Source organism: Aquarana catesbeiana, linkage group LG11, assembly GCF_042186555.1.
Source record: "Aquarana catesbeiana isolate 2022-GZ linkage group LG11, ASM4218655v1, whole genome shotgun sequence".
Classification (NCBI taxonomy): Eukaryota; Metazoa; Chordata; class Amphibia; order Anura; family Ranidae; genus Aquarana; species Aquarana catesbeiana.
This window is the reverse complement of record NC_133334.1, coordinates 113,661,816-113,688,295: the sequence shown is the minus strand read 5'-3', so window position 1 is coordinate 113,688,295 and position 26,480 is coordinate 113,661,816.

The following is a 26,480-nucleotide window of genomic DNA, read 5'->3' as shown; positions in this document are numbered from 1 at the left end:
TTTTACACAGGTGGCTGGGGAAGGGGGTGGAGGTTGTTAAAATAGGTGGCTGAGCTGTGGTTTTACTGCCTCCCAGCCGTCCACTTGGATGTTATTACAGCCTGACAGGGCTGTTCACATGTAGTGCCTGCAAAGCATTTTTAAAGTATAATTGAATACTATTTTTAACTTGGGCTGCAGAGCTTAAAAAGTGGCACTACCTTTCATACTTACCTATTGAAGCCGTGCCACAACCACATTCAATTTGTGGGATTAGATCAGGTGGCGGGGAGGCGATATAACACCACCTGTCAAATGCCCTCTGAAAAGCAGTTTGAATGCAGATCACTATTCATAGGACTCACCTAGTGTGAAAGAGCCCTTTTAAAAAGATCATTCCTGGGCTTCATCTTTAACATTGCACTTTTTCTCCTAATTTGACCAATGGAAAGATAAATGGCCTTTTAGGTGGGTTGGTGGTTGGAGTGCCCACCAACTTGCAATAGTTTCCTGATTAGTTGAGTATCCTACATCTGTGGGAACCAGGTGCCTGCTCTTCATTGTGCTGCTTTCCTTGTTGTTCTAGTTTGTTGCTGTAGGTATCTGAAAAAAGGTATGCTGATACTGGTCAAGTGCGCAATGGTATTTGCTAATGACTAAGCTTATGCCCCAATCAGGCCTGCAAATTGGCTGCCCAGGCACCCAGGGCTGAATAACAGAAGGCAGGGGAGTATTGCATGTTCCCACAATTGTTTTTATTGCAGCTCTGATGGTGGAATGGGCAGTGGTTAAGTTAGGTGCGGGCTTAAGCTGGTCATACATGGATCAAAATTTGTCCGGTTCTTCAGGGACCAAGCGAATTTTGATCCATGTATGGGCAAGATGATTGTACAGAAGTTAATCTATTGACCGACTTCTGTACAACCAGCCTGTTGGGTTTTACCTGGTCAATCAGTGCCATTCACTATAGCCGGAAGCACTGACCATTGTATTCTGATGGCGGGCAAGGAGCCTCTAGAACACAATAGCATAGCGAGAGGATTCAACCATCCACATCGAATACGTGGATAAGGGAATCGGCCACCTTTTTTAAAATTTTAATAATAATGTATGGACTGCCTTAGGGTGCCAACCATTACTTCCTGAGAAATGTAGGTATAGCATTTTTTACATTGTTGGACTCCTTTCACATGGGACGGAGTCCACTCTGATCGGAGTATCTGTGAGCAGGTCCCTTGCTGAATGTGGCAGATGTTGCATCTGTGCCTGTTCAGTTTCTGCCCAGTGGACGCGGCAGAGCCCTTTCAGCTCTATGGGCGACCAAGGTGTAAATGGACTTCACTGTACATTTACATGAGGCTACCTCTGATCTGGTCTTTAAAAACAGAAAAGGACTTTTCCAGATCTGGAAGGACCCAGAGGTAGGTGGGTGTAACTGGACACAAGTCCGTTTACATCTGCCTGTCCATGGGGCTCCATGGATCTTCTGATCAGGTCCACCTAAAAAAACTGACAGGTGGACCTGACTGGAATGACCATGTGAAAGGGGTCTTTTGTTGATCCAGCTTGGACCAATGTAACTATTTCTGTACCATTTAAATGTAAAAGGATCCATGCCAAAGATATAATAAATCATTATCCAGCTGCAATCAATAAACTCATTGTGGAGTGTGCAGAGAAACAAGTGTATATGTGTGTGTGTATGTGTGTGTGATTGTCCTCAAAATTCAAAATATCAAGTGTTAAACTACCTAAAACCAGAAAAAGTATTTAAAATGTATCAACAAAGTATTAAATTGTGCAGCTCAGTTCACAATGTGTCCATAATAGTTATTCCTAAATCCAAGGGCACCGATTGCTTTGGCATCAAACTTTTATGCAAAGAGAATTGTACAAATTTCTCTTTTTTTTTTTTTTTTTTTTTTTTTTTTTTTTTTTTTTTTGCACATATTGCACTTGATGGTGGACATTAAAGTGATGTTTAAGTCCTTTGTTATTTTTAAAACAAAAAATAAATTAAAAGTCATACTTGCCTGCTCTGGGCAGCGGTTTTGCACAGAGCAGCTCAAATCCTCCCCTTCTTGGGTCCCTCGCCGACGCTCCTGGCCCCTCCCACCTGCCCCCACAGCATGCAGCTTTCTATGGGGCACCCGAGACGCTGCTCTGTGTGTTCATTGGCCCTGCCCCCTCTTTCTCCTCATTGGGTCACTGACTTTGACAGCAATGGGCGCCAGTGGCATCCAATGCTGTGTCCCAGCCAATCAGGAGGGAGAGTCCTGGACAGCCGAGGTTCTCGTGCAACGTCGCTGGATCGAGATGGGGCTCAGGTAAGTATTAGGGGGGCTGCTGCACATAGAAGGTTTTTTTTATTAGAATGCATTAGGATAAAAAAAACCTTCTGCCTTTACAACCTCTTTAAGGACTTTGTTTTTGTTTATTTGGATTCAGGAATAATTTTTATGGACACACTGGAGGACCTTTACTAAAACTGGTGCACACAGACTCTAGTGCAGCTCTGCAAATTAACTAATCAGCTTCTAACTTCAGCTCGTTCAATTAAACTTTGACAATAAGCCCTCGTTCACATTGGAGGCAGGTTTGAAATCGTGCGAGTTTAGCTGAACTCGTACAATTTCAAACCCGCATTTCATTGCGAGTTCGGGGGCAATTTGAAAGACATCTGTGTGAGTTCATGCACAGATGTCCATTGAAATTGCCCCAAAAGTTGCCAAAAGTAGTGCAGGAACTACTTTTAGAAATTGGTGCGGCGCTTCAAAGTCTCGGATGGTGCCGTTGCCAGCGATAGGCTGCGACTTGGCATGTGCTTTGACATGTCATATCAGATGTCAAATCGCCCCGAACGGGCTCTACAACCTGAAAGCTGATTGGTTACTATGTAGCGGTGCACCAGATTTAGTAAATTTTCCCCCATAGTTTGAACTATGCCGCACAATATTTTGAAAGTGAATCTCTTGTTGATGCATTTTTATATTTTATTGTTTGAATGAAATATATATATATATATATATATATATATATATATATATATATATATATATATATATATATATATATATATATATATATATATATATATATATATATATATATATATAATTATAATATTATTTATTTATTTATTTATTTTTTTTTTGTACAGCCAATAAACTTCCCAGCATGTTATCCTATGTGTCCACGCACACGGGCTTTTATCAGCAGTTTTTGGCAGGGGTGTTTTCTGTCTGAAATCCCCCCAGAACTAGTGGGTTTGAAGAAGAATTTTTCAGCTGAAAAACACGGCTGTTCTGCGATTATGAGCGTTTTTGACCCATAAGCTTTTGTGGGAATATAGTTTTGCTAAAAAAATGCAAACTCTTAAAAATGCTAATGCAAAAAAACCTTGCGTTTTTAATGCAGCATTCTACAGCTAAAGCTACTGGCGTTTTTATAACATCTGCTGTGCATGAGGCTCAACATTTTGATATTGAGTGTGGTCATACACACATTTGTTTCTATGTATGTGCCATACCTGTGGGATCCCCATGAAAGCTGGAAATCATTGTACAGCCCTGGCCAAATGTTTTGAGAATGACACAAATATTTTCAGTCTGCTGCTTCAGTGTTTTTAGATCTTTTTGTCAGCTGTTACTATGGTATACTGAAGTATAATTGCAAGTATTTCATAAGTGTGAAAGGCTTTTTATTGAAAATTACATTAAGTTTATGCAAAGAGTCAATATTTCCAGTGTTAACACCTGGTACAAATGGTACAGTGAGAAACCCCTTAGGGTCTTTAATAGACCAAGCCAATAGTATAAATTTTATTACAAAATATCAATAGTATACATATACAAACAATACATAAGGAGCATAAAAGCCATATATGATACCCTTATTGATGCAATTGTATAGATGAATCACCGTCCTGATGCTGAGGACTTGCAGCAATCGATAGTGTATATAACGCCTTACATATTATGGACTGAAAGTCCTCCTTCAGAGGTTTTATGTTATTGATTCAAGTATATCAGATATACATTTCTACAAAGAGAAAAGGGAGGTATACAAATTAGTTCATCTTTAGTGCAAAATAATAATAATGTTGTTCAGCTAAATCGCAAACTGAGCAGTACATTAGCATGACATGTGATATAATACATGAATTCATTTACTTACATGGCAAACAATTCACATAAGGCAAATATCTGAGGAATTGACTGGGTCAGGAAACTCTTTGATCAGTGGGACTGGCACTCTCCAAATCCAACAGGCAACCAAACCATATATAAGAAATGGGGATTCCTTCTCTACGAGGACTTAAACATGGTGGAGCACAAGGTAGTCACCCACCAGAACTGCGACCATTGCTGTTGTAAATGGTATAAAAAGATATGTATGTATGTATGTATCTGTATCAGAAGCAATTGCTATGCACATGTATCCAACAATCAAGTGAGGGTTGCAGCAATCGTAAGCCCTGACAACTTAAAGTATATTTGTACAGGGCAAAGAGTACCGAAAGCAATCATGGAATAAAAGATTATTGGTGAAATGACCTTACGAATGATTTATGCTTGCTCACAACCGACCATTCCATCAGCGTCTGAAAAGAGGCCTGGGGGTCGGTATATGAGCATCTGTGAAGGAAGCAGGAACCAATCGCGATGGGGAACAGCTCCCTGGAGTAACACGGCGCGCAGTCCCGCCCTCCAGCGTTGATCCTTCTTTTTCAAGACCTCTGCAATTCTCCCTGGCATGCTGTCAAGCAACTTCTGGGCCACATTCTGACTGATGGCAGCCCATTCTTGCATAATCAATGCTTGGAGTTTGTCAATTTGTGGGGGGTTTTTGTTCACTCAATCGCCTCTTGAGGACTGACCACAAGATCTCAATGGGTTTAAGGTCTGGTGAGTTTCCTGGCCATGAACACAAAATTTTCATGTTTTTGTGCCCCAAGCCACTTTATCACTTTTGCCTTATGGCACCATCATGCTGGAAAAGGCATTGTTCCTCACCAAACTATTCTTGGATGCTTGGGAGAAGTTGCTCTCGGTGGATGTTTTTGTACCATTCTTTATTCATGGCTTTGTTATTAGGCAAAATTGTGAGTGAGCCGTTCCCTTGGCTGAGATGCAACCCCACACACGAATGGTCTCAGGATGCTTTACTGTTGGCATGACACAGAACTGATAGTAGCGCTCACCTTCTCTGGACAAGGTTTTTTCCAGATGCCCCAAACAATCAGAAAGGAAATTCATCAGAGAAAACTACTTTACCCCAGTCATCAGCAGTCCAATCGATCCCTGTACCTCTTGCAGAATATCAGTCTGTCTCAGATGTTTTTCCTGGAGAGAAGTGGCTTTTTTGCTGCCCTTCTTAACACTGGGCCATCTTCCAAAGGTCTTCGCCTCACTGTGCGTGCAGATGCACTCACACCTGTCTGCTGCACATGGTCCTGGTGCTGGCTGGACTTTCTTGGGCGCCCTGAAGCTGCCTTCACAACATATGAACTTCTTATCTTGAAGTTCTTGATGATCTGATAAATGGTTGATTTAGATGCAATTTTGGTAGCAGCAATATCCTTGCCTGTGAATCCCTTTTTATGTGCAAAGCAATGATGACTATATGTGTTTCCTTGCAGGTAACCATGGGTTAACAGAAGAATAATGATTTCATGCACCACCCTCCTTTTTAAAAATTCCAGTCTGTTATTCTAACTCAGCATTACAGAGTGATTTCCAGCCTTGTCTTTGTCAACACTGACACCTGTGTTAACGAGAGAATCACTGACATGTCAGCTTGTCATTTTTTGTGGCATGCTGAAATGAAGTGAAAGTGTTTTTTTGGGATTGAGTTAATTTTCATGGCAAAGAAGGACATTGCAATTCATCTGCTCACTCTTCATAACATTCTGGAGTATATGCAAATTGCAATCATATAAAAACTGAGGCAGCAGACTTTGTGAAAATGTAATATTTGTGTCATTCTCAAAACTTTTGACTAGGGATGTAGTAGATACTGCTTCTACAGTGATTACATAGTTACATAGTTGGTGAGGTTGAAAAAAGACACAAGTCCATCAAGTCCAACCTATGAGTGTGATTATATGTCAGTGTTACATTGTATATCCCTGGATGTTGTGGTCGTTCAGGTGCTTATCTAATAGTTTCTTGAAACTTTTGATGCTCCCCGCTGGGACCACCGTCTGTGGAAGGGAATTCCTTATTCTTGCCGCTCTTACAGTAAAGAACCCTCTACGTAGTTTAAGGTTAAACCTCTTTTTTCTTCTAATTTTAATGAGTGGCCACGAGTCTTGTTAAACTCTCTTCTGCGAAAAAGTTTTATCCTTATTGTGGGGTCACCAGTATGGTATTTATAAATTGAAATCATATCCCCTCTCTAGTGTCTCTTCTCCAGAGAGAGTAAGTTCAGTGCTCGCAACCTTTCCTCATAACTAAGATCCTCCAGACCCGTTTATTAGCTTTGTTGCCCTTCTTTGTACTCGCTCCATTTCCAGTAAATACTTCCTGAGGACTGGTGCCCAGAACTGGACAGCATACTCTAGGTGCGACGGGACCAGAATCTTGTAGAGCGGGAGAATTATCGTTTTATCTCTGGAATTAATCCTTTTTTTTTTTTTTTTTTTTAAATGCATGCTAATATTCTGTTTGATTTATTAGCAGCAGCTTGGCATTGCATGCTATTGCTAAGCCTATTGCTAGGACCCCCAGGTCCTTTTCCATCCTAGATTCCCACAGAGGTTCTCCCCCCAGTGTAAAGATTGCATTCATATTTTTGCCACCCAAATGCATTATTTTACTTTTTTCTACATTGAGCCTCATTTGCCATGTAGTTGCCCACCCCATTAATTTGTTCAGATCTTTTTGCAAGGTTTCCACATCCTGTGGACAAGTTATTGCCCTGCTTAGCTTGGTATCATCTGGAAATACGGAGATTGAACTGTTTACCCCATCCTCCAGGTCGTTTATGAACAAATTAAACAGGATTGGTCCCAGCACAGAACCCTGGGGAACCCCACTACCCATCCCTCACCATGTACACTCGCCCTATGGTCCATGCCAACGGACCTTATTTTGTACAGTAAACGTATATGGGGAACTGTGTCAAATGCTTTTGCAAAATCCAGATACACCACATCTACGGGCCTTCCTTTATCTAGATGGCAACTCACCTCCTCATAGAAGGTTAATAGATTGGTTTGGCAAGAACGATTCTTCATGAATCCATGCCGATTACTGCTAATTATACCGTTCTCATTACTAAAATCTTGTGTGTGTGTATATAGTCCCTTATCATCCCCTCCAAGAGTTTACATAATATTGATGTTAGGCTAACTGGTCTGTAACTCCCAGTGATGTATTTTGGGCCCTTTTTAAATATTGGTGCTACATTGGCTTTTCTCTAATCAGCTGGTACCATTCCAGTCAGTAGACTGTCAGTAAAAATTAGGAACAATGGTCTGGCAATTACTTGACTGAGTTCCCCAAGTACCCTCGGGTGCAAGCCATCTGGTCCCGGTGATTTATTAATGTTAAGTTTCCCAAGTCTAACTTTTTAATTCTGTGCTCTGTTAACCATGGAGGTGCTTCCTGCGATGTCATGAGGATAAACACTGCACCCCGATTCCCTTCGATACCTTCGCCTTTTTTTTTTTTTTTTTTTTTACTGTTTACATACTTAAAGAATTTTTTTGGATTTTTGTATGCATTTTTACATTGGAGTTAGGCCATCCAGGACTTTTGTTCACTCTTTTAAATTTATTACCCAATGGGATGCATTGGCTAATGCCGTTATTTAATATGCTCTTAAAGCAAACCCATCTCTCCTCCATGTTCTTTGTTCCCAATTTATGCCTTCTAGCAAGGTTTGTAGTTTAGGGAAGTTGGCTCTTTTGAAATTCAGTGTCTTTGTATTCCCCTTATGTTTTCCATTTGTGTGATTCCTCCCTCAGGTAAGGGGGCCTATAGCATACTCCCCATAAGGATTCCACCTCCTTCCTAGCTCCCTTTTAGTGATGTCATCTCTCACTTTCACTTGTATATTATTCTTGATATATAGGCATACCCCTCCCCCCTTTTTTACCCTCTCTATCTATGAGATAAAGGGTATACCCTTGACTGTTTGCCAGCCAATCATGAGAGCTCTTGAACCAGGTCTCTAAATTTCCACAAAATCAAAATCCTCCTTGTACAACAGTATCTCTAGTTCACCCATCTTGTCCGCCATTGAACATGCCACGTAGTTTAGACCGGTCGCATGTTATCCTCCTATTGGGTGTTCCGAGATTGCAACTAGGACTTGCTACTATACTTACCTTGGGTTTATGTTCTTTGGTAAATCTACCACTAATGCCCCCGATATTACCCTCTGGAATAGGAATATGTTCCGCGCTGACTATCTCTACCTCTAGAACCTCCACCCCCCCCCCCCCCCCCCACACACACACACACACACACACACACACACACACACACACACACACACACACACCCTAGTTTTAAAACCCCTTTAACTTTTTGGCCATCTTCATTCCCAGCTGATCACATTGGAGACACAGAAACGGCTCTTTCAGGGCACTTTGCAGGTGCTATTTTTAGCGCTGTAGAGCCTGCAAAGCGCCCCAGTGTGAAAGGGGACTTAGAGCTGAAGTAAAAAATAAAATTTTATGTTGTGACAGTGCAGTTATCTGGGATGGTGTATGTCTCCCAGGATTCTCAATAAGGTAGGTTTAGGGGCTCCAGGGTGCTTTTCTAATTCCCCCCCCCCATGTTTCCTTGATGGTCGTTAAAACGCTGTTTGAGATATGGAGCCCGGAGATTTCGTAGTGATCTGGGTGGGAGGAAATCTTCAATCCTGGGACCAGGTTTTAGGGATAGCCAGGGCACTGATTGTTCAGGACCAGGGTTCTGGGCTCCACCATCATGAGGTGTCCAGGTGTGCAAGGGAGTAGTCACAAGGGTCAATGTCTGCCTGGTGCAGTCTGATAGAACAGACAGAGGGGGCCTGAGGGCCAGAGCAGCAGGAACTAGTGGCAGCAGAGGTACAGCATGTGTACGGAAGCACAGGGACACTGTTGTCAAGAGAACCGAGGCAGAAAGCCAGAGGACTGCAAACATTAGGCCAGCCAGCTACACATACTGCAGCTTCTGACTTTTAATAATTGGACACTTACCTGTCCTGGAGTTCAGCGATGTCGGCACCGCAGCTGATTTTTCCATCCGCTGTCAGGTGCTGCTGCCTCTATTGCGAGTAAGACAACCCGGCAGTGTAGCCTTACAGCTTCATGCCAGGAACCCTACTGCGCATGCGCAAGGCTCTGCTCCTCTCTCTTATTGGCCTTGCACTGAGGGGGGGGGGGGGGAGAGTACAATGAGCGGAAGCTCCACTTTTGGGTGGTACTCCGCTTTGAGCTAAATGACCCCCAAACATTACAAAATGTCTATCCTTTTATTATTGTCAAAATCGCATAATAGTATGGCTTTTTTTCAAATAAGGCACTGTTCACACTTGTTCAATTTGTCTTGTGACTTTGAATATCACAGTCGCATAAGTTGCACCCCATTCTTTTCAATAGCGACCGTTCAAATTGGTGCGGCTCAAAAGGTACCTGCACTGCTTTGGTGTGGTGTGTTATTTTTTTTTTATTTTTTTTTTATGCGACTTGGATCCATTGAGTGTAAAGTCAGGTAAAAGTCGCACTGGAAATTGTGCAACTTTGGAGACATGCTAATGTGAATGGAGCCTTAACTGACACTCTGGGCTGTATTTATTTTCTAGAGGTTTGTTTGCAAATTAAGAAATATCCGATTCTGTCGTCATTCAGTGATGATCTACTATAAGACTAGGTTCACACCTATGCGTGTTGTGATTTGATGCTTTTGTTCTGGTGTGTTTTTTTTTTTTTTTTTTTTTTTTTTTTGCTAATAGGAAAGTATGACGGTTCTGTTCATGTAGTGTAACTTTTTGATGTGACTTTACACTCTCTGTGGCATGCAAGTCGCTTCAAAGTAGTGCAGGAACATTTGTGTCCAAAATCGCATGTTGGGGGTTAGCGGTAATCGTTGGGGTTAGTGTTTTAACCCTAACGATTACCGCTAGAACTAACTACTGCTAACCCTAAGAATTGCTTTTTAACTCAAAACTCTTACCTCTTGGCCTTAACCCTAACATGCAACTTTGGACACCTAAAGGTTCCTACTATACTTTGATGCAATTTGAGTGCCAGAGAGTGTAAAGTCGCATCAAATTAGCACTTGAACAGAACTGCCATACGTTTTTATTCCTCCATTCATAAAAGCTGTACTATAGCTTCCAGCAATGAAAGTGCTCTGTGAATGGAGAAGGCAAACCTACGCTACTACTACTGAGGAGGCCCAATTGCGGTGCGTAATGCATAAAGGTGGGAGGAGCTGAGCCTGTGATGCCATCACCGAGGAAGTGTTGTATCTTTGCATGCCTATTCAAGGAATTTTCGTGAGTTATTTTTTTTATTTTTATCCTCAGTTTTATTCAGTAAATTGTGGAAATTGGGCGCACTATGGGTCTCTTTCTTGTGTTCCCTATCATATGAAAATGCTGAGTTTGGCATTTCTGATTGGGAGAGGAGAAAGTGAAGGAGATCAATTATTCCAGTGCCCAAGGAGGAGGATAATGACCAATGCCTATTAGACTCTGTTGTGAGGTCTGAAGCTGAGGTGAGCAGGTTTCACCTAAGGGTGGTGGTTTCACAAGGAAGAGAGTTATTGTACTGAATGCACAGTGGTGTATATATATTTGGGACTGTTTACTAATTTATACCAGGTAGGCATGATTCATTTTTAATTAAAAGTGTTAATTGAACAGCTTATAGCATGAAGCCTAATTTGACATTCCAATTAGATGAAGGTTACAAGAAACATAATTCCTTATATAATCTTGTAACCCTAGACATGACATTGTGGTAGGATTGTAAGGAGCACTGTGGCTGATTACTAATTCTGCCATATGATACTCAGCTGCTTGGATAAGATTGAGTCCCGAGCCTCTCTTCTTTTACCTTTTGCTTTTTATAGCACCCATGCAAAGAGATGTATCACATATTTTATTAGTGCAAATGAGCTCAAACCTAATACCACATGAATAAAAGAGTCTTCATTTAATCAGATTAATATGAAAAGTCTAAGCCCGGCCTTCACAGAGCAGACCTCACAGGCAAGCACAAGGGCTGTACTTTGTGTTAGTTTTTTTTTTTTGTTTTTTTGTTTTCTTTTGACATTTTTGCAGCTGCTTCTAGGGACGTTTTGGCGTTTATTTTACCTCCAAACTCCCCTGCATTTTAGCTAATGTGTCCATACACACATAGGCTTTTAGCAGTGTTTAGTGGCAGGGGTTTGTAGAGGCAGAAATAGAAACCTACTTCGGCTGGGTTTACAGATGTGTGAATTGGATGCGGTTTTCACCGCATCCAATTCGCATGACATGTGAGTGTGACTGGCTCTTAGGCTCGATTCACATCTATGCATGTTACTGTGGAGCGTTTATGCAGTGCTTTTTGCAGGGCTTGTCGTGTTTTTAGACACGCGATTTTTGCCGTTTTTTTTTTTTGTTTTTTTACACCATATATAGCTGGTTGTTAAGGAGGGGTCAGGAAGCTGGCTGCCGCGTCCTTAACGACTGATGAGTCATCAGCTGTCAGCAGGCTTCCCTGCTAAATGTAAAAAAAAAAAAAAAAAAAAAAAATTCCCGGCTAAAAAGAAATTGTGAAAAAAAACTGCGTAAAAATATGTACCAGACCCTTATCAGAGCATGCAGCCCAGCAGGTCAGGAAAGGGAGGGTGGGGGTGGGTGCTTGATGGGGACAAGGGCCTCTTCCCAACAACCTTTGCCCGGTGGTTGTCAAGGTCTGCGGGCGGAGGACTTATCGAAATCTGCAAAACCCCCAGACCCCCCCCCATGTGAATTTGTATGAGGTACAATGATTGTACCTCTACCCATTCACACAAAAAATAAGGAGTGTAGTGTGAAAAAATACAGTAGACGGTTTTTGACAAGTCTTTTATTGAAAATATCTTCTTCCTCGCTTCTTCCTCCGGTCTTCCTCCTCCGGGCTTTTTCTTCTTCAGCTCTTCTTTCTCCGTTCTTCTTTGTCCGGTGTTCTCCTCCTTCCTCTGCTGCCGATGACCCTCCTCCGATGCTGAGTCCCGAGGATCTGTCTGCGCCGATGTCAAGCATGTCTTAGATAACAATGGGTTGTGGTCATCGGATGACGTCATCCAGGGGCCCTGCCCCATTGTGACGCCAGTCCCATCATGCCCTAGGAGGTGACATCACAAGGGGGTGGGGCCCCATGGATGACGTCATCAAATGGCCATGCCCCCATTCTTATCTAAGACATGCTTGACATCGACGCGGGACGCAGCATCGGAGGAGGGTGGTCGGCGGCAGAGGAAGAACACCAGACAAAGAAGACAGGAGGAAGAAGAAGAGCAGAATAAGCAGCGGGAGAAGGAGAAGCCCAGAGGAAGAAGATGCGGGAGAAGATGAAGACCGGAGGAAGATGATAATATTTTTAGTAAGTCTTGTCAAAAACTGTCTACTGTATTTACTACACTACTTGTGAATGGGTAGGGATACAATGTGTCCCATACTCCTTCACATAGGGGGGGAGGCCGGGATCTGTTAAAGGGGGGGCTTCCAGATTCCAATAAGCCCCCAGACAACCACCGGGAAGAGGCCCTTGTCCCCATCAACATGGGGGGGAAAGGTGCTTTGGGGTGGGGGCGCAGTTTGAGGATGGGCCCTCCCTGTTCCAATGTGAATGTGCACAAAGCAAGGTCCATAAAGACATTAATGGGTGTGTTTGGGGTGGAGGAACTTGGCTGGCCTGCACAGAGTCCTGACCCAAATAAACGCCTTTGGGATTAATTGGAGCAGAGACTGCGAGCCAGGCCTTTTCGTTCACATCAGTGCTTGACCTCACAAATGCGCTTCTGGAAGAATGGTCAAACATACCCATAGACACTCCTAAACCTTATGCACAGCCTTCCTAGAGGAGTTGAAGCTGTTATAGCTGCAAAGGGTGGACCAACTCCATATTGAACCTTACAGACTAATACTGGGATGCCATTAAAGTTCATGTGCGTGTAAAGGCAGGCGTCCGAATACTTTTTGTAATATAGTGTATGTGAGCCCAGTGTGTCCAGGAGCAGCAGCATTTTGGCAGAAAAAATGCTTGACGCTTGTAAACGCATTCATGCGTCTAAATGCATGTTTACACAAACTACAGGTATATGCAAACTATTATTCTAGTAAATAAAAATAACGCCCAAGCACTTGATGCATATAAACATGCTTGTGATGGACTGCCTGGCACCCAACATGGGTGCCTTCGCCAAGCTTCGTCCTCTCTGGAACAAGATATTATAGCTGAGAATTGCACTCAAGTACTAGACGACACTAGCTTAGCTTAGGTGCAAACTGGAGATGACATTATTGTAAACTCGCACAGAATTTTGTACCACACAAAGTCAGCTAAAGCCAGGGACTGTAGTCAGTAGGCAAGAGGCTACCCTTCAGTACCTTCCAAAAGCCCCTTGTCCTGGTTTTACAGGGCCCTTTATCCATCACCTTTCGGGCCTTGGTTCTGCAGTTGCTGACAGATCCTACCTGTGATTTTACTGCCTATATCTGTACTTCTACCAACATGAGCTTCTTCCTGATGAAGCAGGTTTTGTCTTGTGAAATGCATAGAGAATGCAGCTTCAGCATTGCCACAGTATGTCATTTATTAGGCAGGCAATTTGGATGTAATCTGGTGAATGACTCACTACCGTATATATCATTCGCCCTTTTATAAGTAGAGATGTTTTTGTTACCTTATTTTTTTTATATGCATGTTTTGTCAAATCCTAATAAATCTTCTTCCCTGAGTGCCGGTTCACACTAGACGCGGCATGACTTGCAGGTCGCCTCACCGAGGCGACCTGCACACGACTGCCGGGGCGACTTGCAAGACGACTTCTGTATAGAAGTCTATGCAAGTCGCCTCCAAAGTAGTACAGGAACCTTTCTTCTAAGTCGGAGCGACTTGCGTCGCTCCGATAAGAACGGTTCCATTGTACTGAACGGGAGGCGACTTGTCAGGCGGCTAGGTCGCCTGACAAGTCGCCCCCGTGTGAACCGAGCCTCAGGGTTTTTTACTAAAATGCTTTTGGAGTAAAAATCTATTTTAAGATACATTAATAATTTAGTTTATTCAGCATGAAATGGAGCTTAGTTATATTGCGTGAGGCTATATGTTCTGCAATATTTACATTTTTGGTAAACTCATTCAATGAATGCAAGCTGAGATAACATGCACTGCATTGATGCATTCACATAATTTCACAGTAAACATGAGATAAAACGAAGTTCAGGAATATTCTTTTATCCCATTGTTTTACAAATCTATGTACATTGCAAACTGTATGATTGAATTGGTTCTGATATCGCTGTTTTGCAAACCTGACAGCTTATTATTCTAAATAGGAAGCCTTAATTTTGTTTGCAAATATTAAAGATTCTAACTACCAGCAAGAATAAGTCCTTACATTTTAAAGAGCACCTGTCATTTCAGATCTATCATGGCAGCGCCTGTTAGCGGGCATCCACTCACCCGCTGCCGCCACGTCCCTCGCCTTGTTGTGTCACTGCCGCATCACCAGCCGTGCCATTAAAGTGAATGGGACTGTCGGTGAGTCAACAGCGGGTCAGAGGAGGAGCCGCGGCAGAACAGAGATGACAGTTGCTCTTTAAAAATTATGATTTTTAAATCGAGTGGATTTAAATCGAGCCTTTTTACTAGTGATTTAAATCGTGATGTAAACATCCCTTGTGACAGCAACAGCCATGTGATGTGCTCTTTATGGAGAGATCTGGGGTCTGTAGGGGGGTTTGTCTGCAACTGTTAGGCTCGATTCACATCTATGCATGTTGCTTTTGAACGTTTTTGGAGTTTTTTTTTTTTGTGATGCTTGCAGCGTTTTTACAGCGTTTTTGCCCAAAACGCTGTAAAAATGCTGCACTTGCGTTTTTGATGCTGGTCCATTGAATTCTATTACATGCAAAACGCTGCATTTTGCATGAAAAAAAGTCCCTGACCCTTTCCAAAAACGCAGAGGTACAAAAAGGAATTGATGTGAACATATTCCATAGGAACCCATGTTAAAAAATTCCCATGCATTTCTGCAAAATGCATCAAAAAAACGCGCTAGTGTGAATGGAGCCTTGGGTGGGCTGTATATCTTTTACAAGAAGTGTCTATACATCCCACAGCAACCAAAGTGCAAATAGTCATTTCTTGCCATATTCTAGTGTAGGTTTAAATGTGATTGTTGGCTGTGGAGCAATGTATACATTAATTATGATACTTTAACCCTATAATGTACAGCCATTACACCTTTCAGTGTCTTAATAAATAAACCCGTGTTACAGCTTCTGCCTGGGGAAATGTTGGGCAATTAAGTATTTCTTTACTATCCCTGTTTCATGTCCAAATACTTTTGACATCAAACGAAAGGAAACCAGTAGAGGAAGTTAAAGCCTCCCACTTGCCTGTCCTCATGTTTACCAACTGACTAAATATAGAAGTTCTACCTTCAGGTGTAAGATGGTTGTTCTATGTATTCCTTATCTGTTGTTTTCAGTTACTTTTACTCTCAGCAGAGACCTACTACATGGTGTATGTTTAGATCGAAATGAGTAGAATTGCATGATGTTTCTGTTGAATGACTGGGCTCATAGATAATGGCAAGCATAACAGGATTTATTTAGTCGGAGTAAACTCATTTCCTTGACATTGATAGGTACAGTAAATACAGTGCATTGGGAAAGTTCTTTCACAGCGCTTCGCTTTTTCCACATTTTGTTATGTTACAGCCTCATTCCAAAATGGATTAAAAATTCATTATTATTCTACAAACAATACCCCATAATGACAACGTGAAAGAAGTTTGTTTGAAATCTTTGCAAATTTATTAAAAAGAAAAAAGAAAACAAATCCCATATACATAAATATTCACAGCCTTTGTGCAATACTTTGTAGAATCGCCTTTTAGCACCAATTACAGCCTTTTTTTAGTATGATGCTACAAGCTTGGCACACCTTTTTGGGCCGTTTCTCCCATTTTTTTTTTTTTTTTTTTTCTTTGCAGGACCTCTGATGCTCCATCAGGTTGGATGGGGTGTGTCGGTGCACAGCCATTTTCAGATCTCTCCAGAGATGTTCAATCGGGTTCAAGTCTGGGCTCTGGCTGGGCCACTCAAGGACATTCAGAGTTGTCCCATAGCCACTCCTTTTTGTTATCTTGGGTGTGTGCTTAGGGTCGTTGTCTTGTTGGAAGATGAACCTTCACCCCAGTCTGGGGTCCAGAGCGCTCTGGAGCAGGTTTTCATCAAGGATACCTCTGTACATTGCTGCATTCTTCTGTCCCTCAATCCTGACTAGTCTCCCAGTTCCTGCCGCTAAAAAACATCCCAACAGAATGATGCTGTCAGCACCATGCTTCACTGTAGGACGGTGTTGGCCAGGTGATGAGTGGTGCCTGGTTTCCTCCAGACAGGATGCTTGCCATTCAGGCCAAAGAGTTCAATGTCTTAGTTTCACTAGACCAGAGAATTTAGTTTTTTCATGTTCTGAGAGTCTTTCAGGTGCCTTTTGGCAAACTCCAGGCAGACTATTTTGTGTGTGTTTTTTGTTTGGGTTTTTTTTTTTTTTTTAACTGAGGAGTGGCTTCCCACTCTGGCCACTCTACCATACAGGCCTGATTGGTTGAGTGCTGCAGAGATGGTTTTTCTTCTGGAAGGTTCTCCTGTCTCCACAGAGAAACACTGGAGCTCTGTCAGAGTGACTACCGGGTTCTTGGTCACCTCCCTGACTAGGGCCCTTCTCCCCTGACTGCTCAGTTTGGCTGGGTGGCCTGCTCTGGAACCACCAGGACTCTTCCTAATCTTCCATTAAGGCCCTTTCACACTGGGGCGGTTTGCAGGCGTTATTGCGCTAAAAATACCGCCTGCAAACTGCCCCAAAACAGCCTCTGCTGTTTGTTCAGTGTGAACGCCCGAGGGCTTTCACACTGAAGCGGTGCGCTGGCAGGAGAAGAAAAAATCTCCTGTCAGCCGCATCTTTGGAGCGGTGAAGGAGCAGTGTATTCACCGCTCCTGCCCATTGAAATCAGTGGGACAGCGCGGCAATACCGCGGCTATAGCCGCGCTATACGAGTGGATTTAACCCTTTTTCGTCCGCCAGCGGGGGGGTTAAAACCGCACCGCTAGCGGCCGAATACCGCGGTAAAACAGCGCAAAAAATAGCGCTGTTTTACCGCCGACGCCCCCTACCGCCCCAGTGTGAAAGGGGCCTTACAGATGATGGAGGCCACTGTGCTCATTGGCACCTTGAATGCTGCAGAAAATTTTCAGTAACCTTCCCCAGATGTGCCTCGATACAATCCTGTCTAGGGGGGTCTACAGACAATTCCTTGGACATCATGGCTTGGTTTGTCATCTGACATGCACTGTTAACTGTGGGACCTGTATATAAACAGGTGTGTGCCTTTGCAAATCATGTCCAATCAACAGACCTTTCCACAGGTGGACTCCAATTAAGTTGTAGAAACCTCTCAAGGATGATCAGTAGAAACCGGATGCACCCGAGCTCAATTTTGAGTGTCATGGAAAAGGCTGTGAATATTTCTGTACATGTGGTATTATTAAAATATATTGTAAAGTTTGGGGGTTGTTTAGCTCAAGTGTAGCACCCGCTAGCGAGAACAGTCCACACAGATGATTCCTTTTCAGGGCTTGTTGGCCCACTTTTTTATTAACCGGTTCAATACAGGGCATTTTCACCCCCTTCCTTCCCAGACCAATTTTTAGTTTTCAGCGCTGTCGCACTTTCAATGACAGTTGCGCGGTCGTGCAACGTTGTACCCCGAAAAAATTGATGTCCTTTTTTTTCCCCACAAATAGAGCTTTCTTTTGGTGGTATTTGATCACCTCCGCGGTTTTTATTTTTTGCGCGATAAACAAAAGAAGAGCGACAATTTTGAAAAAAACACAATATTTTTTACTTTTTGCTAAAATAAATATCCCAATTTAAAAAAAAAAAAAAAATTTTTTTCCTCAGTTTCAGCCGATACGTATTCTTCTACATATTTTTGGTAAAAAAATCGCAATAAGCGTATATTGATTGGTTTGCGCAAAAGTTATAGCGTCTACAAAATACGGCATAGATTTATGGCATTTAAAAAAAAAAAAAAAAAAATTTATTTTTTTTACTAGTAATGGCGGCGATCGCGATATTATATATATTTTTTTTTTTTCGTGACTGCGACATTAGGGCAGACACATTGGACACTTTTGACACATTTTTGGGACCATTCACATTTATACAGCGATCAATGCTATAAAATTGCATTGATTACTGTATAAATGTGACAGGCAGTGAAGGGGTTAACCACTAGGGGGACACAAGGGGTTAATTATGTTTCCTAAGGGAGTGATTCTAACTGTAGGGGGAGGGAACGCACAAGGGGAGGAGACCGATCGGTGTTCCTCTGTACTGGGAACACAGATCGGTCTCCTCTCAACTGACAGGACGTGGATCTGTGTGTTTACACACACAGATACACGGTTCGGCCCGGCTAACGGGCAATCGCGGGTGCCCGGCGGACATTGCGGCCGCCGGCCACACGCATCGGGTCCCGAGCAACGTGGCCGCGAGCCCCCTAGGCGGCTGGGAAGCCCAGTCCGTCATATGACGTCCATCCAGGATGGGAGATCCCATCTGTGGACGTCATTTGTCTATGGCCGGGTAGCGAAGTGGTTAAAGAAAAACAAAGTTCCGGAAACGAAAACAAAAGTGGTTTCCCTCGCAGGGGGTTTTCACCATCAGCTTTAAATAAAAGGATATACAGCTTCCTGGCTTACAGATGCCGCTATTGCAAACAAAAATACCGAGCCACCTGGCTCTCTTCAGCAGCAGATGCACCACTGCTCAGGCTCCCACACGGAGCTCTCCTGACTACTGTCAGCGACCTCAGACTCAGGTCTCTGGCTTTCACAGTGCAGCCTGCACTCCCTGGCTACTTCAGTGCACACCTGCACTCTCTGGGTTCTCCCTTGCAAGCCTGGAATTGGGAGGGTGGAGCCCAGAATAATGGTCCTGACTCTATCAGGCCCACCCACACCTGAACAATCAGTGTGCCAGTGAGTCCCAAAACCTGGACCCAGGACTGGGGATTTCATCCCACCCGGATCTCTAAGAAATCCCCGGGCTCCAGGTCCCAAAGAGGACTTTAGTAAATGAGGAAACTGAAAAGTCAGTTGCCTCTTCACGTTACAAGCTCCCTGGAGCCCCTCAACCCGTTTGGCGAGAATTCTGGGTACATACACTGATGGGGGATACAAAATTCTACAAACAATACCCCATAATGACAAGATGTTTGTTGGAATTCTTCGCATATATATAGATAGATAGATAGATCTCTATCTCAAACATCTTCCACATTGTCATTATGGGGTATTGTGAAATTGTCAAAATGTGAAGCGCTGTGAATACTTTCCGGATGCACTGTTTAGGAGATCTTTGGCGTCAACAGTGCATGCACTCTGAAGGAATGACATACCCATGCTGTTCCTTCAGAGCCCTGGGCTATGAACAGTGGATCCCTGCATGCATGTGCAGGAGTGATGTCATCGCGGCTTGTCCAATCAAAGGGCTGGAGCCTGCCAACCCGGAAAGAAGACCGGGTGAAGATGGAAGCCCTGTCAGAGGTGACAGTGCGCCACTGGAGGGCTTCGTTTTTAAGGTAAGTTTTACATAATGCGCTTTTATGCGATGCATAATGGAACATTATAACTTTGCCTTGGAAGTTGTATTTTTTTATTGTAGTTCTTTTGTTTTTGTTTTTTTTTTTTTTTGTTGTGTGGTGTTTTTTTTTTTTTTGTTACCCCCTCTTACTCTTCCCGTTGGCTTGAGAAACCACAACGGCCAGGTGATGGAGCAGGTATTTGACACATAGGATGGAGCTCTTGTTCTGCTCCAAGGACTTGCACTGTTATACTTAACTTTTCAGGCCAAATGTGATGGGAAGTACTCTTCCCCAAAACTTTCCATAGGAGTACATTAAAGTTGACCTAACACTTTTTAAATCTAGAAATGTTAAGTGGGTGGCCCTGCCAGCTCTAAAAGTTAATTACTCTATTGACTTTTGTCGAATGAGCTGGCCTAAATATTGTCAGCCGAACAGCGCCTACAACCAATCAGCCACAGGTACTATGATATTCTGACAGGCTGGATGAAAGAAACCTTTCAATATTTGGCCAGCTTTAGCCTGTCTGCCCCTCCAGACTAAAGCTAGCTAAAGATGGGTGGCAGCTCAGCTGATTCAGCAAGGAGCTGCCGAATTTTGATCTATGGCCATTCCTGTTCTAATCGACTCTTGAACCAGCTTGTTGGAAATTGTGTTCTTTTTCGATCAGCGCTGCAGTGCTGATCAGTGTATTCTGACAATGGTAGAGTCCCCGCTGTCAGACTACGATAATACAGCAGGGAGGATTCCCCCATCTACCTTGCTTGTGGGGACATTTTTCGTTTTCTTTTTGTTTTTTGATCAAAGATGGGCTGATCAATAAAAATAAAAAAATCCCTATATGGCCAGCTTTAAAGTGACATCCCACCTGCAAAGTTTCCTGAAGCCCAGAGACTATGCATAGCACACTCTTTACATGCTGCATAATGAATCTTATTCCTGTTGATCTACTGTGCAGGGTTGGGGAATGCAAAGAAGATTTTACTGACCAGATACAAACCTTGTAGGGGGCTCTAGCCCCAGAATAAGGTTAAATATGCAACTGGAAAGGGGCAAGTACTTTTGGCTGAAATTGAACTTGAACCTTTAAGGAAATATACAATAGCAGTTGTATTACTGGTAAGGGAAAAATGGGCAGCTGTTTTTAACCCCTTGGCAGTTGGGTGTTGACCTTTTTGAAGGCGTTTTCACTGTCCTGCACAGAGGCAGAAGTCTCTCTAGTGCTTTAGGCTTCATGCACACTGGTTGTTGGAACACCAATTTTAAGGGCGTTTGATTTTTTTTTTTTTTTTTTTACTCTGCCTCTAAACACCCCTTCATGATAACCTATGTGATCGTGCACACCTAGGCGTTTTATAGGCAGAAAAAAAAAACCACAGAATCAGCATGTTTAGGAGAGGTAGAAGACATGCCCCAACGCGTCCATTAGCGCTGGGCACATCAAGTGCTTGAGCATTCATTCATTTTAATGGGCAGTATAAATGAATATTCTGGCCAATGAAATGAATGAACGCCCAAATGCATAATGTGTCTTAAGGTTTTTGCCAAACGTGGCTTTTCTCCTCAGGAGAAAAGCATTTAGAAGAGCTGGGCAGTTGCGCAATGTGCATGAGATCTTGAAGTCCAGCCTGAGCTCGTTTGGCTGGACTTCTCTTATGGGTCACAGGACCTATTTTCAGCAGAGAACGGTCTGAAGTCACTGGTGTCAGTCCAGGCACTGCGTCATCCCGACTCTAGGAGTCTGGAGCCACCAGGTGCCTGGACTGATGGCCGTCTCAGCCTCTCAGGGAGCCGCTGAGACGGCCGCTCCCCACCCCCCCACAGCTCAGCGCTCCAGTGAGCGAGGAGGAGCAGAGCAGGAGAGCTGCTGATTGACAGTCAGCAGCTCTCCTCTCAGGGAGCTGAGAGAACCAAGCCATTGGTGGTGTTCGATCGCTTGGTTCTCGGTGAAGAGACGGCGGTGGACAGATGCAGCCTTGGACTGATACTGCATCCACCTAGGTAAGCATGATTCTGCAAAAAAGTGCAAACCCATACTTATCTATTAAAGTCCACCCAATTAACAGTTAAAGGGTTGCCTTGATCGTTTTGCTTGCTGAAACTTATTTTAAAATTTTACCTCCAGGCAGATGTAACAAAAAATAAGACCAATGAATGCAGTAAAATTATTAAATATAATTTGCCACCTTTCATACTGGAAGGAGGAGAAGCAGCCATTGGGGCTAATAAGGTGTTCTGCATGCTTATAGAAAGAAGGATGATCTCATCAGTGGTATTGCTGTTTCTTCACTGTGAAGTCACAGGCTGGGGCTGGGGTGTGACCTAGCTGTGTTGCTAGGAAAGTCAGGTCAGCAGACTGGCTGTGCTGTTTGGCAGAGCTGTGTAAATCGCAGAACTGCATGGGTGAAAAACAAACCCTGTGGCATACTAGAAAATTATGTTAAACTTGCCTTTAAAACGAAGCCCGTCCAGCACCAAGCTGTCACCGCTGCAGGAGCTCCCATCTTCAGTCTTCCTTTGGGATTTGCGAACTCTAGCTGTGTGACTGGCCGGAGCCGCAATGACATCACTCCCACACATGCGTGCGGGAGCTGCCGTTTGTGGCACAGGCTGCATATACAGTAAATATCGCCTAAATGGTGCCCGTTTTAGGAGATATTTACACTACCTAATATAGGTAAGCCCTATAGGTAAAAGTCAGCGATGGGAGTTTACTCCCACTTTAAGGGCTGAAACATGCTTTTTAATATGCTGCATTGTGGGAACCCAATTTAACACAAGTTATGTGTGTTAATTTTGAATGGCACCCCAACACACTAAGGCAATGCACTCCGATGCACATGTATGTATTACAGCACACAGCAATGCATGGTTGTGGTGTACTGCATCAAAAAAAAAAAAAAAAAAGCTGCATGTCTGTTTTTTGGTCTGTTCCAACGTCGTTAAAACAAATGGGCTGCCTTTAATACAATGCACATTAACCCCTATAATACAATGCATGTTAATGCAAAACACAAACGCTTAAGGAAGGATGGTAGTCCTTTTAATAAGGGAACCTGTCAGGAGAGAAAAATGAGATGGAGCTGGATGGGAATTTTTGTGTGGGTTGTGAAATTCTTTATTATGAGCAAACCAGTTCAGTAGATGATTTTGTTATGTCAGATTTACCAATATGATGATTTGATAATCTATACCAATTGTGGGATGTTGCACATAGCAATTCTCTACATTTTATTTACAGGGCAGGTTGGAGAAGGATTGGGTAGGGCATCGGTGCTAACTTTTTTTTTTTTTTTTTCTGACTGCAAATTCTTAGTACCACTGAATGTATGATATGCAACTGTTGTTCATTATTCCTACTTACTATCAAAGCTGCCCACCTCAGGAAACACAAGGAGTCTCCTGGGAATAGCGGGAGGGGCTGGGAGGAAGGAATGGGCTTCCCTGCTGGACTTCCCATTACACACTCTAAAGATATTGATACACGTGTACTGCCTACAGAGTATGATAGACATAGAAATACATCCCACCAAACTACATTGTCTATGTGGACTGCGTGCTTATGGAGACATCATTTTTCTCATTTTGGGAACGAACAGTATATACAGTATATTTTTCCGCTAATCATTTTGAATAAACAATTGAATTTTGTTCCAGGATCATAAATCTTTAAACAGTTTGTGAAGCCCTAAAAATAGTCCTGATTTCTGCATGAATTTGTCATCTGATCATATAAGCCAGATGTTTTCAAACCTGACCTCTCTGTCCGCATTGGTCACTCATGGCAGGTTATTCGGACATCACTGGAATTCACACACCGTGCAGTGACAGGTGTGTTTTACTGCATTATAAACATCTTTCACCACAAGGAAACAGAAAACAATTGTTTACTGTGTGTTCCATTCATTCTAAAGTTGTTGTGTTTTTTTTTTTTTTTTTTTTTTTTTGCCACTTCAGCAAAATTTTCCTGAGAGACTTATTTCAACTTTCCAGTTCGATCTTGTCCCTACTCGTCTTCACATCATTGTGGCATTTTATTCAGATTTTTGCAGAATCATTCATAATATATTGGAAAAACCCCATTACAATTTCTATCAACCTTTAAAACACAAATAGAAGAAATTTTAACTCTGTGAAGATCCCCATACCACCCGCTCCCCGCCCTCCCACTCTCTTCTTACCCAACTCCTCCTCCCCTTTACTCCTATCAGATCTAGTCTCCACTTTTCTCTCCTTCTTAGATGCAGTCAGTCTAGCTACTTTGGGGCCCACATCTTCCTTTTTTTTTTTTTTTTAATCTATGTATCCATCACCTCGGCACACCTCATTGATCTCCTTTACTCTGCCCAGTCCCTCCAATTCTCTTCAAAGTCTTCCATATCCATCCCTTCACTGAACCTTAAGTATTCTAGACTTTGGATTTTATTTATTTTATTGAACCAATTCCGTAACATGGGTCTTCCTTTTTTTTGCCAGTATCTAGGTATAAGACTTTTGGCCGCATTAGTGAGGCGTGGTATTAATGTTTTCAGATATTTCTTAGTGGGCATTCTGATCCCATGAAATAAGCACCCCCATGGGTCATCTGGGATTTCAATGTTTGTAATCTCACTAATGATTCGCCTAACCTCCCCCCAATATTTTTTAATTTCCGGGCACTGCCACCATATATGCGCCATTGTCCCAATCTCTTGACACCCCCGCCAACAGAGTTGCGATCTTATATTTATGTGCTCTATCGGGAGTAGTTATACCGTCTCACCAAGCACTTGTAATTTAACTCGAGCATCCTGCAGTTAACCGACGTGGCGTTAACCCTCCTCAGTATTTGCCAAATCTCAGGCTCTTTAAGCTTACTATCTAGTTCCTTCTCCCACTTCTTAATAAATGGTGGGATCCCTATCCCCTTTAATTCTATTAACACTTTATAAATCTTAGAGATCCCCCTCCTCCCAATTTTCTCCATACAGATTTTCTCTAAAGGCTGTAAGTTTTTGGCAGATCTAATGGGCTGCGGGAGCGTTTTGTTAAAGTGATTCGATTGGTTATACCGCCATGGGTCTATGACCAGCAATTCACCTTTTTATTTTTTAATTCCTGATATGTGCATATTTTACCCTGTTTCATGACGTCCTTTAGTTGTACATCTTCCTCTAATATACACTTCCCAAACAAGTCCTCTATCCCCGGTACAAAGTATACTGTATCCTTTAGTGGAATTAAAGGTGAGTTAAACTCCCAGTGCTCCCTTTTGTGTAAGTTGTCCCAAATTGTTAGTACATGTCTAGTGATGTCCTGTGTTTCCGTGCTAAGTTTTCTGAATTATGGTGGGATCCATATTATCTTACCCATTGTGGCTTCACAAATTGTGCTTTCCATTCTGACCCATTTGTTTTTTTAATTATTTTTAACCCATTCAATTATTTGTGATAAAACAATTGCCTCATAATACTTTCTAATATCTGGTGCCCCCCACCCCCTCTTCGCCTTATCTTTAACTGTGTGATACTTATACAAGGTTTTTTCCCTCTCCAAATAAACCTTAAAAACATAGTGTGCAATATTTTAAGATAGACTTGTGGAAGTGAGATTGGGAGCATTTGCATCTTATATGTAATTTTGGGTAGGATTACCATCTTGTATATGTTTGTTCCCCCCCACGATAGCTGACCTCTTGTAATTCTATTCAACTCTTCTTTGATATTATTAAGGAGTGGCACAAAATTAGCCTGGTATAATGTCTCCCTTGATGTGGTTATTTTAACTCCTAGGTAATTACGTTCTTTTCTCAAGTCGTCTTCCAGGACGGCACCCTGAGAGATGACTGGTCCTCCTGACAGGAAACACAATCAAGAAAGAGGTTAAAAACCCCGCCCCTCCCTGTACTCCTCAGTTTTTGATTGTGTTTCCCCACAGCGAAACAGTTTGTTTTTTTCTAATAGACTGAAGGCCGTGGGCTGGAAGTCTCCCCCTAGGCGCCAGACTGCAGGTTTTTGGAAAACCTTTGGGTCTGGTAGGGCTTGCCCTTCCCGGGGGGTTCGTTTCCCCTATTTTCTCGGGGGCAATGAAGAGCTCCCCATGAGAACTGGAGGACCCTGGGCACTGTGAGTCTCCAGAACTCCAGGGACCATGTTCCTGCTCCCCCCTCTCCTTACCTCATGGTTTTAAGAGAGGATTTGCCACATCTGCCTGTTTTTCTGCTGCTGCAGGTCTGTGCTGGGTCTCCTGGCCGCCTCAGTGCCGGCGGCTGTGTGTATGTTCGGCGCCATTTTGCGATGGTCATTTCGGGGAGGAAATGACGTCACGGCGGCCCGGACACTAGAGCACACTGTCCCACAGAGGAGGAGGCAGCCTCGGCAAGATGGTGGTGGCATTCGGAACGCCATGAGGAGCCAGCAGCCAGCTAGAACTACAGGTACCAGCGGTTAAGAGGGGAGTAGTTCCGGGCGGCAGAGGCAGCATCAGGCAAGGAGCAGGCGTCCACTACTCACTTACTGCAATGGAGCAGGAGGAGTTTACAGCCGTTGTGGAGGCCACCGGGGGTGAGTCTATCAGGCTGGAGGAGATAAGGGAGGGGGTGGCCCTCTAGCCTTTCCCTCATAAGAGATCTCTGTTTAATTTTTACTAGCTAAATGGGCTTCTTGTTTTTGCAGA